General features: G+C 42.4%; 1 long non-coding RNA gene across 1 annotated transcript in view; it reads right to left on the bottom strand.

Annotated features, from left to right (window-relative positions):
- Nucleotides 1-13,248, bottom strand: part of LOC105606871 (uncharacterized) — a 102,364-nt gene that overhangs the window by 39,735 nt on the left and 49,381 nt on the right. The gene's annotated exons all lie outside the window — the stretch shown is intronic.

Below are 13,248 nucleotides of genomic sequence, written 5' to 3'. Positions count from 1 at the left end.
ACGGAAGAGCAGGCCCTGGGACTGTGGCCGAGAAAGAAGACGACTGCATGGAAGAGACAGGGCAGAAACGGCCGGCGAAGTCGGAGGAGAACCAAGGGAGTACTGCAGGCCAGAAATTCAGGGAGAGCTTTTCAGGAAGGAGTAGGCCACAGTGCCAAATGCTGCAGGGAGGCCTAGCCGATTCGAATGGAGCAGTTTTTGGATTTTGCAATCGGGACACAAAGGAGGTCATGGCAAGAGCAGTGTCCACGGGGGACCAGATGGCAGAGGTCTGGGGAGAAGAGACAGGGGCCGAGGAGCTCGCTGCAGCATGGCAGGAACAGCCCACACTCACCCACTGTCAAGCTTATTCTTGTTCATTATTTCAGCAACTCTTCTCAACAATCCTGTAAGATGTGCTGTTATCCCTATCTTATACATTATAAGATCAGAGAGGTTAAATGGTTTCCCCAAAGTCACACAGCAATGAAGATGGAGTTCCAGGAGCCAAGTATAGTTCTCTTCAATCTCATAAGCAGGGTTAGAATTGACATGCGGGCGAGGGTAAGGATACAGGAGAGGAGACAGAAGCAGTGGGGACTCAGGATCCAGGCCATGGAGCCAAGGCCCTCCCTTTCTGGTTTCTGCCCCTCTGAGGCACTTAGTCTGAGCCAAGACTTATTTTGAGGGCTCATAGTTTTACAGACTGATGGAACTGCTCTGCACCCCAGTTTCTATAGTAAGCTCTTTTGGCAGCTGGACCAATGAAGAAGCTTCTGGAGGAGAGTGGAGCCCAGAATCCATTAATGATTAAAATGAACACACACACACACACACACACCCCTCTTTACATGAGTGTAGCATTCAAACTTGCATTAGCTCAAATGGTCTGCAAGCAGCCCCAGGTAGACACACATGGAATCGTCGCCACTTGGCAGAGATGGAAACTGAAGCTCGGGGGTTTTCAACAGGCGCCGAGGCACCAGAGTGTGAAACTGCTCTGCTGAGAGCAGGTTTTAATCTCATCCTGGCTGATCAACTCTGCCAAGAGCGCAAGGAGAATGAGATCAGAGGGAAAAGTCCAGGATGAGTCATTTGCTCTACATTCATGTATTGACCACCTACTATGAGCAGACCCTGTTCCAGGAGGAGATTTAGAGACAAAAGGATAACCATCCCTGCCTCCAAGCTGAGGGGACAGATAAGGACACAAACGGCGATTTCTTCTCCGGCAAGTGCTGGGGAAGCCTGGGGCCCTTGGAGCAAGGGCGTGGGAGGAGAGGCGGCTATTGTGGGGGGAGGAAGACTGTGACCTCTCTGGGGGGAGGTAGCTGTCCTTCACCCCTGAATGTGCACCTTCCTCACCCTGGTGCTCTCATAAGACAGGCCATCCAGACACACCCACAGCACTTCTGGGCTGCCTGGGATGTCAGGACATCCCAGGCAGCCCGGTCAGCAGACTCTGGGCTGTCCCCATTTCTCCCTGGCAACCTCAGTGACAAACCCTGGCCAGACACTGCTGATGGGCTGAGCTTCGGGGAAGAACCTGGACCCAGCACAAGTCGGGTTCAAGACAGTCTCTTCCCTGCCACTAACTCTATGTGACCTAGGGCCACTCAACTCACAGCCTAAACCTGGATATTTCTCATGTCTCCAACACCATTGGGCCAACTCCAGGGAGCTGCTGGGAGAATGAAAGAGGATCATGTTCACGGAAGAGCTTTTTAAGCTGAAAATCTCTTTACAGAGAGCGGGGGCTTTTCTAAGGCTTCTCCTGAATTCCTCCAACTGAGGTTCAAGATTGGCAGTGCCTCTCTTCCAAAAGCAGCGGACAAGTTAAGTCTTAAGCTCTCCAGCCCAGGGGGAGCAGAGGCAGAGTGAAGGGCAAGTCCAGAGGCCTCTTTTGGAAATGACAGGATCCATTTAGCAATCAATTAGCGCAGTCCCCAGGCTCCGGGCCTGCACGCTCGCTCGGCAGAAAGAATGCACTGCACCGTGCTGATTAGAAACAGATGCGCTGGCAAACAGACCTGGCCGAGCGGAGCCGGAATTCCTGGGCACCCAGCTCCTGGCTGGGAGACGGGGTTCGTTATTACATTCTGGGCACCGACGTGGGGAGAGAGGCCAAGGAAACCAAGCTCAGAGAGCAGCCTGCCCAGAGATTGTGTACCTTTTGAGGGGATTCGGAGGCGGGAGAGGGAAGAATGTTGACTCTGTCAGAAATAATCTGGGATAAAATTAGTTCAGCCAAATACAGAACATGACATTTGACCCACAGAGGCTGATGCCAAACACGGTATGGCTGACACGTGAGGAAGTGAGTGACCTGGGTGCTGAGCAAGTTGCAGGGGGCCCGAAAAATAACCTGCTGCCGTCCAGCTCATTGATTGAGTGCTCACTGTATAGAAGGCCCTGCACCAAGCCCTTTATACCCTCTCTCATTCATCTACCACAGTGACGCTGACTTTATGTCCATTTCGCAGATGAGAAGACTGAGATACAAAGAGGTTCGGTAAATTAATCCAAGATCACACAGACAATTAGTAGATCCAGGATCTGAACTCACTTGGGAGGTCCCCTCTCCTAACCACGATGGTAATTATTTCTCTCCTCCCAACTTTTTCCTTCTCCTTTGTCAGATGGAAAGGGACTTTGAGCAGTTCTTCTCCAGTTTCCCGGCACTGCAGGAAAGCTCACCGCAATGTCCCTGACCATGGGCAGCAGCCTCCATCAACCCTCCCAGTGAGGCTGGGCTCACCACCTCCCAAGGCTGTTGGTGCTAAGCTTGGACAATTCCCAAAGCCAGCCACTCTTACTTCTACTAAGCCTAAAGCCGGGTGGGTCCCTGCAAGCCTGGGGTTTCCCCCAGTCATATGGCTTCTGCCCTCTTCATCCCCTCCAACAGTGTCTAATTCCTTTTCTCTGGGACCATCTCAGGGCATCATCGTGACCTCGTCCTTATTTTTCTAAGCAACACAGCCTCTGTTTGACAGCTGCTCCCTGAGGTCAGCTGTGCGACTCCCCCACTATCACCAACACCCTTCCTGGCCGCCCGCCAGCGCCGATGTCCCTGGTGGGTCCAGATGTGAACATGGGGTCAACCAGCTCTCCCATCTCCCTCCAGCACAACACGGAACACTCTTTAAAATATTATTTTAATACAGTTCGTTTACCATTATAAGCGTGATACAGTTTCACAGTAGGAAACACACACACGCCATGAGCAGAGCAAACTAGCTTCCCCAGAGAGAGAGAAATCACCCGTTATTCTACCTCTAGTCTTTTATGCTTCCTTCGTATCTGGCTTTGTTTATTCTGAATCTATGAATCTGTGACCTGTGTGTTTTCACTTACCATTAGAGCACGATCAGTTGGCTGTGTTTTTAGAAAGTCTCTGAAAATGCTGTTCGTAATGGTCACATCAAAGTCAATGACACGAACAGACCTACTTTGGGACAGCGCTATGAATCCCCATCTCCAGCTCTTCCTGACTACAGAACCTCGGTTTTGTTCGAGGTCTCCACAAGATGTCACCTACATACTAGGGGATAGGGCCCTTGATTCTAAACTCGTGGCACTAATGTCAAGCCCCTTGCCCCTATGTTTGCATGCATGATCAAGCAACTTTGTTATCAGGCCTGAGCCAAGGGCAGAGATGGAGACTGAAGCTCGGGGATTTTTGTCAGGCACCCCTAATACACAGACCAGTATTCTAGCACCTAAACCCTTTTTTAGTACCTTACTTGATTTTGTAACCTCAAGATGTCATAGCTGGAGAGGATTTTAAAAATCATCCTCTCAATTTTTTAGATCATAAAACTGAGTGCAGAGAGGGCAAGTGAGTTGCCCCAGGTCACATAGGGGTGGTGATGGTCCAAGAACTAAGGGCTTTGGGCTTTTGGCTTGGGGGTCTCTCCACAACCACCCTCATGCTGCCCAGGGTAACTGCCGCTCTCGGCCAGCCAGGGAGGGCTCATGTTATGGCAAAGTTTGATTTTCTTTGACACCAAGAAGAATAAATCAAGAGAATCATTTTTAGCTAAGACAACTGGCCTCTTACCAAGAGTTCAAATTTCACCAAAAAAAAAAAAAAAAAAAAAAACCCAGTGGAGGGAGGGGAGGTTGGGGAGAGGAGAACAGAAATCAACAATGGCACGTGGGCCAGAGATGAAGCAATGGAAGCACACAGGGGCCAGAGGGGGTTGGCCACCCTCTCCAGCTTCCCCACTTTATCTCTCACAGTCTCAGCCACTATTATCCAGAAGTCCTCCAAGATCATCAGACTTGAGCCCCTTAGGCAAACATATTGATGTCTTGAATCCTGGAGAAGGGAATGGGAGGACCATATTCTCCAATAAAATGAGATTCAAAGGGCAGGACCAAAGGATTTCTGTCTTCTGGTAACTACAGGAATGGATAATTTATGGAAAATACAGATATGTGAATGAATGAATGATATCAGCTAGAAATCACCTCAACCAGCACTGAACTGCCAGAGACGTAAGTCATTTTGTCTCTGGTCTCAGAGTCCTCATTTGTAAAACATGTCCTCCCAATTCATTCCACAAATGTTTCCTGAGTGCCTTTTGTGCGCCAGGCTCTGTGCTGAGCACTGAGGGAAGGGCAAAGGCTTAAGGATCCCAGTTACCAGGGGACACAAATAAAGAACAAAAGAATACTTATTTACTATCTTTCCCTCAGGCATTATGATAGGCAAAAGGGCCACAACAATTAACAAAAACAAATCGTAAGCCTTACAATTTTGGAAATATGGTTTGCTAAATAACCTGAAGCTCCTCCCACTAATAAACACTTAGAAACTGTGGATAAAGTAAAACAGGCATCCTTTGAAATAAAGAGCCAAGTTCTCAAGGAAGAAATTCCTCAGGAGCCGAAATTGAAAGGGGACTAAATATCAAAGGAATAAAGTTTTTAGTTAATGCTGTAGCTGTGTGGGAGGAACCCTACCCCAGTAGTCTAGAAACTCCCAGACTGGTAAGGTAACATGGTAACATTAGTCTCAGGACAGTGATACCCCTCCGATTCCTGACAGCAACAAATAGGAAACCGCTCAAGAGAGCACACCCTCAACCAAGGCTGCACATAATTCTCACAGATAGAATGCTGCAGTAGATGAGCTCATAATCCAAAATCAGAAGATGAGTGAGCAAGACTCAGACAAAATAAGCAATAGGGTTTGATCCCCACTCTACCCAGGCCATCACCAAGACTTTAACCACTAGAACAACACACGGTCTACAAACTAAGCATATCTTGAATAATTAACAATGTAAAGGAAGGAATGTTAGAAAGGAAAGAGAAAGATATTTGTGGAATGAATTGGGGGGATAGGTTTTACAGAGGAGAACTCAGACCAGAGACATAAAATCATTTAAGTCTCTGGTAGTTTACTGCTGGCTAAGGTGATTTCTAACTGATATCATTTGTTTACTTATCTGTGTTTTCCATAAATTATCTATTCCTGTAGTTATAAGAAGACAGAAAAAGAAGTCCTCTGGTCCTGTCCTTTGGATCTCACAGACATATTTGGATCAAACAAACATATCTGGAAAATATCTAACTTGAACTGCTAGAGAAACACAGAAAGTCACTGAAATTAAAAACCCAATGGATGAGTTAAATAGCAAATTAAATGCAGCTGAAGAGATGACTGGGGCACTAGAAGGTACTTCTGTTAATAATTAACCTTATTGCTTCTTATGCAACAGAACATTTTTGAACAGAATTATGTTGTTATAGGTTGCAGTGTCATTTTAAGACTCTTCATTCAAAGGATAAACAAAGAGAAATTGATTGCTTTAAACACAGATGTAATGACTTTTTAACATTAACTGTCAAACACATCCCTATCACACTTTTGAAAAGACTAGCTTCTGGTACCAGGCATTTCGAACCTCATTTCTCCTTCAGTATTCACACACTTCTAATCAGTTCAGTTCAGTTCAGTCGCTCGGTCGTGTCTGACTCTGTGCGACCCCATGAACTGCAGCACGCCAGGCCTCCCTGTCCATCACCAGCTCCCGGAGTTCACCTGGAGTTCTCGGAGTTCACACTTCTAATACTGAACATTGTAAGACTGGTCATAGTATGATGTCTGGCCCCTGCACCTTATGCCACAATTCCAGGTGAACCGACACAGTGAACAGTAGTATTTATTATCCCTGGAAGCCATTCCTAAGCCAGGATGGCTAGTGATCCCTTACTTATATATGGAAATGACTGCAAGCCACATAAATATATACAATTGAGGCAAAATGGTCTGCTCCACCATCCTCACTTCTTGTAACTCAGAGAATTACTTTTCCCAATATGGCCCCAGGTTAGAGTTTGCCAATGAGAGAAATTTGAACAAGATTGGAAGGTGGAAGAGATATAAGGTGAAATAACTGAAATATTAGCCACTTTTTTCCAGAAGTTTGTGGTGGTCGGAGATGGCGTCAAAATGCCTCAACAAGCTACCACTCTGAGGTTGTGTAAAAGCAGTTGTTCACAGCCTTTCTACAAACTCATATTTCACAGTCATAGTGGCAAGGGGTGGTAGTTTCTCAGACTGTCCTACAATCAGGGGCTTCTCCCAGTCTCTCGTGCCTCCCCTTTCTCACACTGGGCCAATGGTATAGACACTATGTTTATTCATAGAAGCTGACAGTTTGGCTGGATAGGCAGGGACTTTGAAATAATAAGATGGGATAGTCTGCAACAAAGATATAGGGGTGTGAGAAGATCTCTCCAAATGAGTGTATTTGCGTGGGTGGCTCAGAAGAGGGCTCCAACATCAGCAAGGAGGAAAGCCCATTCTACAGGCATCATTTGGCCTTTTTCCCCAGCACACTTCCCCCCGCCCCCCCAGCCCTCATGGAAAAATAGCCATGGGTGGGAGTGATGGAGGTGAGGCGTGGGGTCAGCAATAGAGAGCCCCACTCACCATGGCTGCTCTGCCTACAGCCCCTGTGAGAGTCCAGCTTGCTGACCACAAAGATAAACACTGAGCCCTGAATTCAACACCACTTTCCACGGGGACCAGCTAAGACATTTGACACAGCACTGAACCAAGTCCATCATAGACAGCTTCAAGGAAACTAACAAGCTGACTCCAAAATCTGTGTGCACAGCTACAGGACCACGAAACCTAAGTTACCCTTGAGGAAGAACAAGAAGGAAGGATGTGCCCTACCAGATATCAGGATAAAGCTAACCAAAACAGGTGGTATCGGTGCAGGAATAGACAGACAGTCTGATGAAACAGATGAGAGAGCCCAGAAACACACACAGACATATATGGAAACTGGATTTATAGCAGAACAGATGTTAAAGATTTACAAGGAAAAGGATGGACTATAACAAATGATACTGACACAGCTGGTTATCCATACAGAAAAAGATTAATTCCTTCTTCATGTCCTACATAAAAATCAATTCAGGGCAGATTAAACACAAATATGAATGATAAAACTGTAACAAAAATTAGAACACAATATAGAATAATAATTTTAGGCCCTCGGGATAGAGGAGTTCTTAAATAAGGTATAAAAAAAAAAGCATTTACCTTTAAAAACAACAACAACATAGGTAAATTAAGAATTTCTGGGGATTTCCCTGGGGGTCCAGGGGCTAAGACTGTGCACTCCCAATGCAGGGAACCCAGGATTGACCCCTGGTTTGGGAACTAGCTCCTGCATGTTGCAACTAAAGACCCTGCATGCAGCAAAGAAGATGGAAGATCCTGAGTATCATAACTAAGACCTGGAGCAAAATTAATATTTAAAAAATCTTCTGGTTTTCCAGAGACTTCATATAGAATGAGAAAAAACAAGCCACCAACTTGGAGATGAAAAGCAACACATATGACAAAGGATTAACTTCCAGAACGTGTAAAGAATGCTTATAAATCAATAAGAATAAGGAAAATAATCCCAAAGGATGCAGATGAAAGGCAAAAACAGGAATCCCACTGAAAAGACAAATGTGAAATAAATATGAGAACATGCTCAACAAAACTGAGAGTAAAGGAACCGCAGATTACAATCACGGTGCCTAAATTAAAAATTTAAACACATACAGAGAGTGGGGCAGGATGCCCTTGAGCAGAGGCACAAAAGGAGGATATAAGGTATTAGGTAATGTTCTGTCAACCTGAATGCTGAGTGCATCATTCTTTGGAATATGTTTTATATACATGTTTATGTATGATACACGATAAAAGTAAACACACAGAGGGTTAAAGCAAGTGTCACAGAACTGAGGCTGCAAAAAAAAACGGACCATTCTATGTGATACTGTAATAGAGAAGGACAAATCTGGCTTCATATTGGATCTGTTTCTTTTACTTTAGCCTTTGTAGTCTGCTGCTTTTGCTGCAAGTGAAGAATGTTGCCTATAGCCTGAAGGATACAGGACAGCCCATTCTCAAGGCTCTGACCTTTAAAGATATGACACTTTTTCATTCAAATAGAAATAAAACATTGCAGAACAGATAATACAATTTGTCTTGTTGAAGGTTTACAGGAACATTGTACCCAGACATACATGGACAGCTGCAAGAACAAAGGATTCTGGCATCAAGAAGTTTAAAGCAATCAACCCTCATCTTTTAGTATAGAAGAAGGCTGAATTCTAACTCAAAGAAGATGGTTCTTTAGGACACTAATTCACCATCTTCTCAGTATGGTGTCTTTCCACATAAAGTCTCTAGTCCTTGCCCCAACAATTCATCTCTCAATTTATTGACCTGTTATGTAGTGAGCAATATGAGCTTGGACTTAGTAACAATATCTAGCGTGTTATAATAGCAGTCATGATAGCTTTAAAGGGTACTGGCAGATCAGACAATTGGAGAAGAAAAGGACATATTAAGTTGATGATATATTAACTTTTGTCTTATGATACAAAGTAAAATAAAAGGTTTTTAATGCAGGCCTTCTAAAAAGAGAAAATGGTTAAGCACTCACTATAACTGATGGATTTTCAGACACAGGAAGCACACGGCGAGTCCTTAGAGGGTAAGTGAAAATGAAATTATACTTATGTACATTATAGTTAGGATGATCACATAATTTATCACTCTACATTGGATATTTTTTAGAATGAGAGAGATGCTCTTAACAGTTATGCAAGGGTAACAGGTGCTATCAGGATTGCCCAGGGCAAACCAGATCCTGGTGAAGCCACAATCACAGAGAAAACACATATTGCTTAAAAAGCAAACAATGTAGAATGCAGCAGACTTTTCAACATAAACCAGGAGACAATGAAAAAATACCTTCAAACTGCTCAGAGAAAATAAAGTTCAACCAAGAATTCTATACCCAGCTAGATGTAAGAAAACAAACTATGTTTGCTCAGACTAAGAAGAGAGTTTACCATATTCATGCTGAGAAAAAGACCTAAAGGATGTATTCAGGGAGAAGAAAATTAAACATAGAAAAGAAAGGAGAAGCAATAAACAATGATGAGCAATTCAATTGATTAAATTGATAAATTTAGATGAATCTAAATAAACCATGACAGCTGAAGTTGGGATCTTAGCACACTTCTTAACAACAAATGAATCAAAGAAGAAATTAACATAGGAAAAGAAAATATTTAGAAAGTGAAAGTGAAGTCGCTCTGCCGTGTCCGACTCTTTGCGACCCATGGACTATAGCCCACCAAGCTCCTCCGTCCATGGGATTCTCTAGGCAAGAATACTGGAGTGGGTTGTCATTTCCAACTGAATTAATAAAATTCTACACATCAAAGTTTGGGATGCAGCTACAAATGGCACTTAGAAGTCACACCATAAAAACATGTAGTAGGAGACAGTGGAAAAATTAATGGATTAAGTAACAAATTCAGGATGTTATATATACAACAGAGTAAATCCAAAGAAAATAGGAAATCATAAAGAAAGAGCCAGGTATTAACAAAATGCAAAACAAAGGAATAACAGAAGAGGTAATTAAGTTTGGGTCTTTGAAAATATCAGTAAAATACACAGACATCTGAACTGACGGATCAAAATACGAAAAGGCACAAATAGATAACATTAGAAGTGAAAGAGGGAGGAAAGAAAATTTAAAACAACAGAATACCATGAATGAGATTATGCCAATAATTAGAAAGTTTAGATGAAATGGAAATTTCCCCAGAAAAAAATAAAAACTCACCAAAACTATTGAATAAGAACTAGAAAATCTGAACATACAAATAATCATTAAATAAACTGAATCCATGTTTTAAAAACCTACACATTCACACAAACACACAAAGCCTGGCCCAAGTGATTTTACAAGTTAGTTCTATCAAACATTTGAAGAATAGGTAATTCAACCTCATGCCAACTACTCCAAAGACTAGGAAAAGAAAGAAATTTCCCCCAACTATTTTGTAAGGTAAAAATACCCTAAATACCAAAAACAACAGCAAGGAAAACATAAGAAAGGAAAATTACAGCACAATCTCACTTTTCAACATAAATGCGAAAATCTTAACATTTGCCATTCAATATAATACACAATACAACTGTACATTGTACAATACTATGTACAATAATAACCACCATCAACATAAACCAGTGAGGTTGGTTCTAGGAATAAAAAGATGATTTAATATTAGAAAATCTATTTATAGAATTCATAGATCAAAGAGGGAAATTATACGACTATTCAATAAACAGAAAAATTCTTTTAAAAATTCAACATCCATTTATGATATAAAGGTCTTAGCAAACTAAGATTTGAAGGAGACTTTATAACTTAAAGTGTATCTATGAAAAGTTTGGAATGAACATCAAGCTTTATGGGCAAATATTAAAAGCATTCCTTCAGAGGCAGGAGCAAGACCAGGAGATCCATTATCTCCCCTTCTAGTCACCATTATTCTGGAGGTTCTAGACAGTGCTCAAATACAAGAGAGAAAATTAAAGCTTTAAAGATTTGAGAGGAAAAAATGAAACATTCACTACAGATTATAGGATTGTCCATATAGAAAATGTAAGAAGCAGTTACTGCCAAACCATAGGTGCAAATAAAAGGGTTCAGAAAAGTGCTTGCTAAACCACCAGTGTGCAAAAAATCAACTATGCTCCTCTAATCAGCAACAGATGATTTAAAATGTCATTTTTACAATCATATTTACAAAAACAAAAAAACTGGAAGATACCAAAAATTAATCCAACAAAAAATGCACAAACGTCTTTAAGAGAAAAAGCACATAACTTTATTAAAAGACCTTAGGAAACCAAAAAAGAGACATAAACTGTGTTCATGAATGAGAAGACTTGGAGTCATAAAATTGGCAATCTTCTCTCCAAATCAATAAATACAATGCAGATGCAGACAAAATTAAACGAATTTCAGCTGTGTTGAATGTGTGTGCCTGCACACGCACACACATGCCTGCACACATATACACATGCCTGCACACGCACACACATGCCTGCACACATATACACATGCCTGCACACGCACACACATGCCTGCACACGCACACACACGCCTGCACACGCACATGCCTGCACACGCACACACCTGCCTGCACACATATACACATGCCTGCACACGCACACACATGCCTGCACACGTACACACATGCCTGCACACGTACACACATGCCTACACATGCCTGCACACATATACACATGCCTGCACATGCACACATGCCTGCACACGCACATACATGCCTGCACACGCACACACATGCCTACACATGCCTGCACACATATACACATGCCTGCACACGCACACACATGCCTGCCACCCAACAAACTGATCCTAAAGTTTATAAGAAAGAGTAAAGACCCTAAGTAGACCAGCTGATTTTCAAGAATGAAGTAGAATGACTTACCCGATCAGATAGCCAGACATTTTATGAATTACAGTAATTAGCACAGTGTGGTATTGGCATAGGGATAGAAAAATAAACCAATGGCACAGAATAGAGCCCAGATACAAATCTAAATCCATGTGGAAATCTCATTTATGACAAAGCACTGCAACTGGGGGCGGGGGCGATGCTCTAGTCAATAACAGTTTGGGGAATATTGGTTACCCAAATGGAGAACGGGGGCAAAACAGATTCTTATCTCACACAGTAGACAAAAATCAATTTCAGGTGAATTCAAGACCCAAAAGTGAAACACGAAGTTTAAAACCTTCCAAAGGAAATACAGCAGAAAATCTTTATGACCTCAGAAAAAGAGTGCTTAAAAGCAAGCAAAAACCATAAAGGAAAAGATTGTCAAATCTGATGACAGACATTGACCTTAACAGAGTCAAAAGATGAAACCCAGCGTTTCTCACAAAGTTAAACATACACCTTCTCTACAGCCCAACAATTTCACTCCGAGTTATTTACCCTAGAGAAATGAAAACACATGCCCACAGAAAGACAGGTACAAGAATGTTTATAGCCATTTTATCCATGGTAGCCAAAACCTGAAACAACCACACTGTCCATCAACAGGAGAAAGGATAAACATATTGCGGTGTATTTATACAACAGCAATCTACTCAGCAATAAAAAAAATCTACACAACAACATGGATGAATCTTACAGCATTATCCTGAGCAAGAAGCCGGACACACTCACTGTATGATTAAATTTATATAAAGTTCTAAATCAAGCAAGATTAATACAATATGGTAAAAGATGCTAAAATAGTGGTTGCCTGGAAAAGAGAACAGACTCTACTGTGGTGATGGAAGTCTTCCACGACACGACAGAGGAGTAGGCTACATGGTTCCATACATCCGTCAAAACCCACCAAACTGCAGCCATTAAGATTTGTGTGTTTCACCGTATTTAAGAAAAACAAACAAACCTCCCATTCCCCCTAAAAGACAAACTACAGCCTGGGAGAAGATCTTTACCTGCCAAGAGATTCATGTTAAAAAGCTATAAAAAACCACCACAGATCAATAAAATCATCAAATAGAACAGGCAAAGGACAGCAACCAGCAAATCACAGAAGAAAAAAAAAATATTTTTTTTCTTCAGGTGAAGAAAGGGAAAGGCTAACAATATCTACTGTATCTATCAGCAAGAGAATAGATTAAGAAAATGTGCTCAACCTCACCAGCAGTCATATCCTTTATCCCATATCCAAGTCATCCCATATCCAGGACAGCACTTCATATCCTTTGGACGCACAAAGATTTTGAAGTCTGGGGATATTGAGCACTGGTAAGACCACAGAAAAACTGGATTTGGATACCCTGCTCCGAGCATGGGAACACAGATTGGCGGTACCTGGGAATAGTGAAGATGCTC

The sequence above is a fragment of the Ovis aries genome, chromosome 11, assembly GCF_016772045.2.
Source record: "Ovis aries strain OAR_USU_Benz2616 breed Rambouillet chromosome 11, ARS-UI_Ramb_v3.0, whole genome shotgun sequence".
Taxonomy (NCBI): domain Eukaryota; kingdom Metazoa; phylum Chordata; class Mammalia; order Artiodactyla; family Bovidae; genus Ovis; species Ovis aries.
Note: the sequence above shows the minus strand (reverse complement) of the source record. Positions and strands in the feature narration are given on the sequence as shown.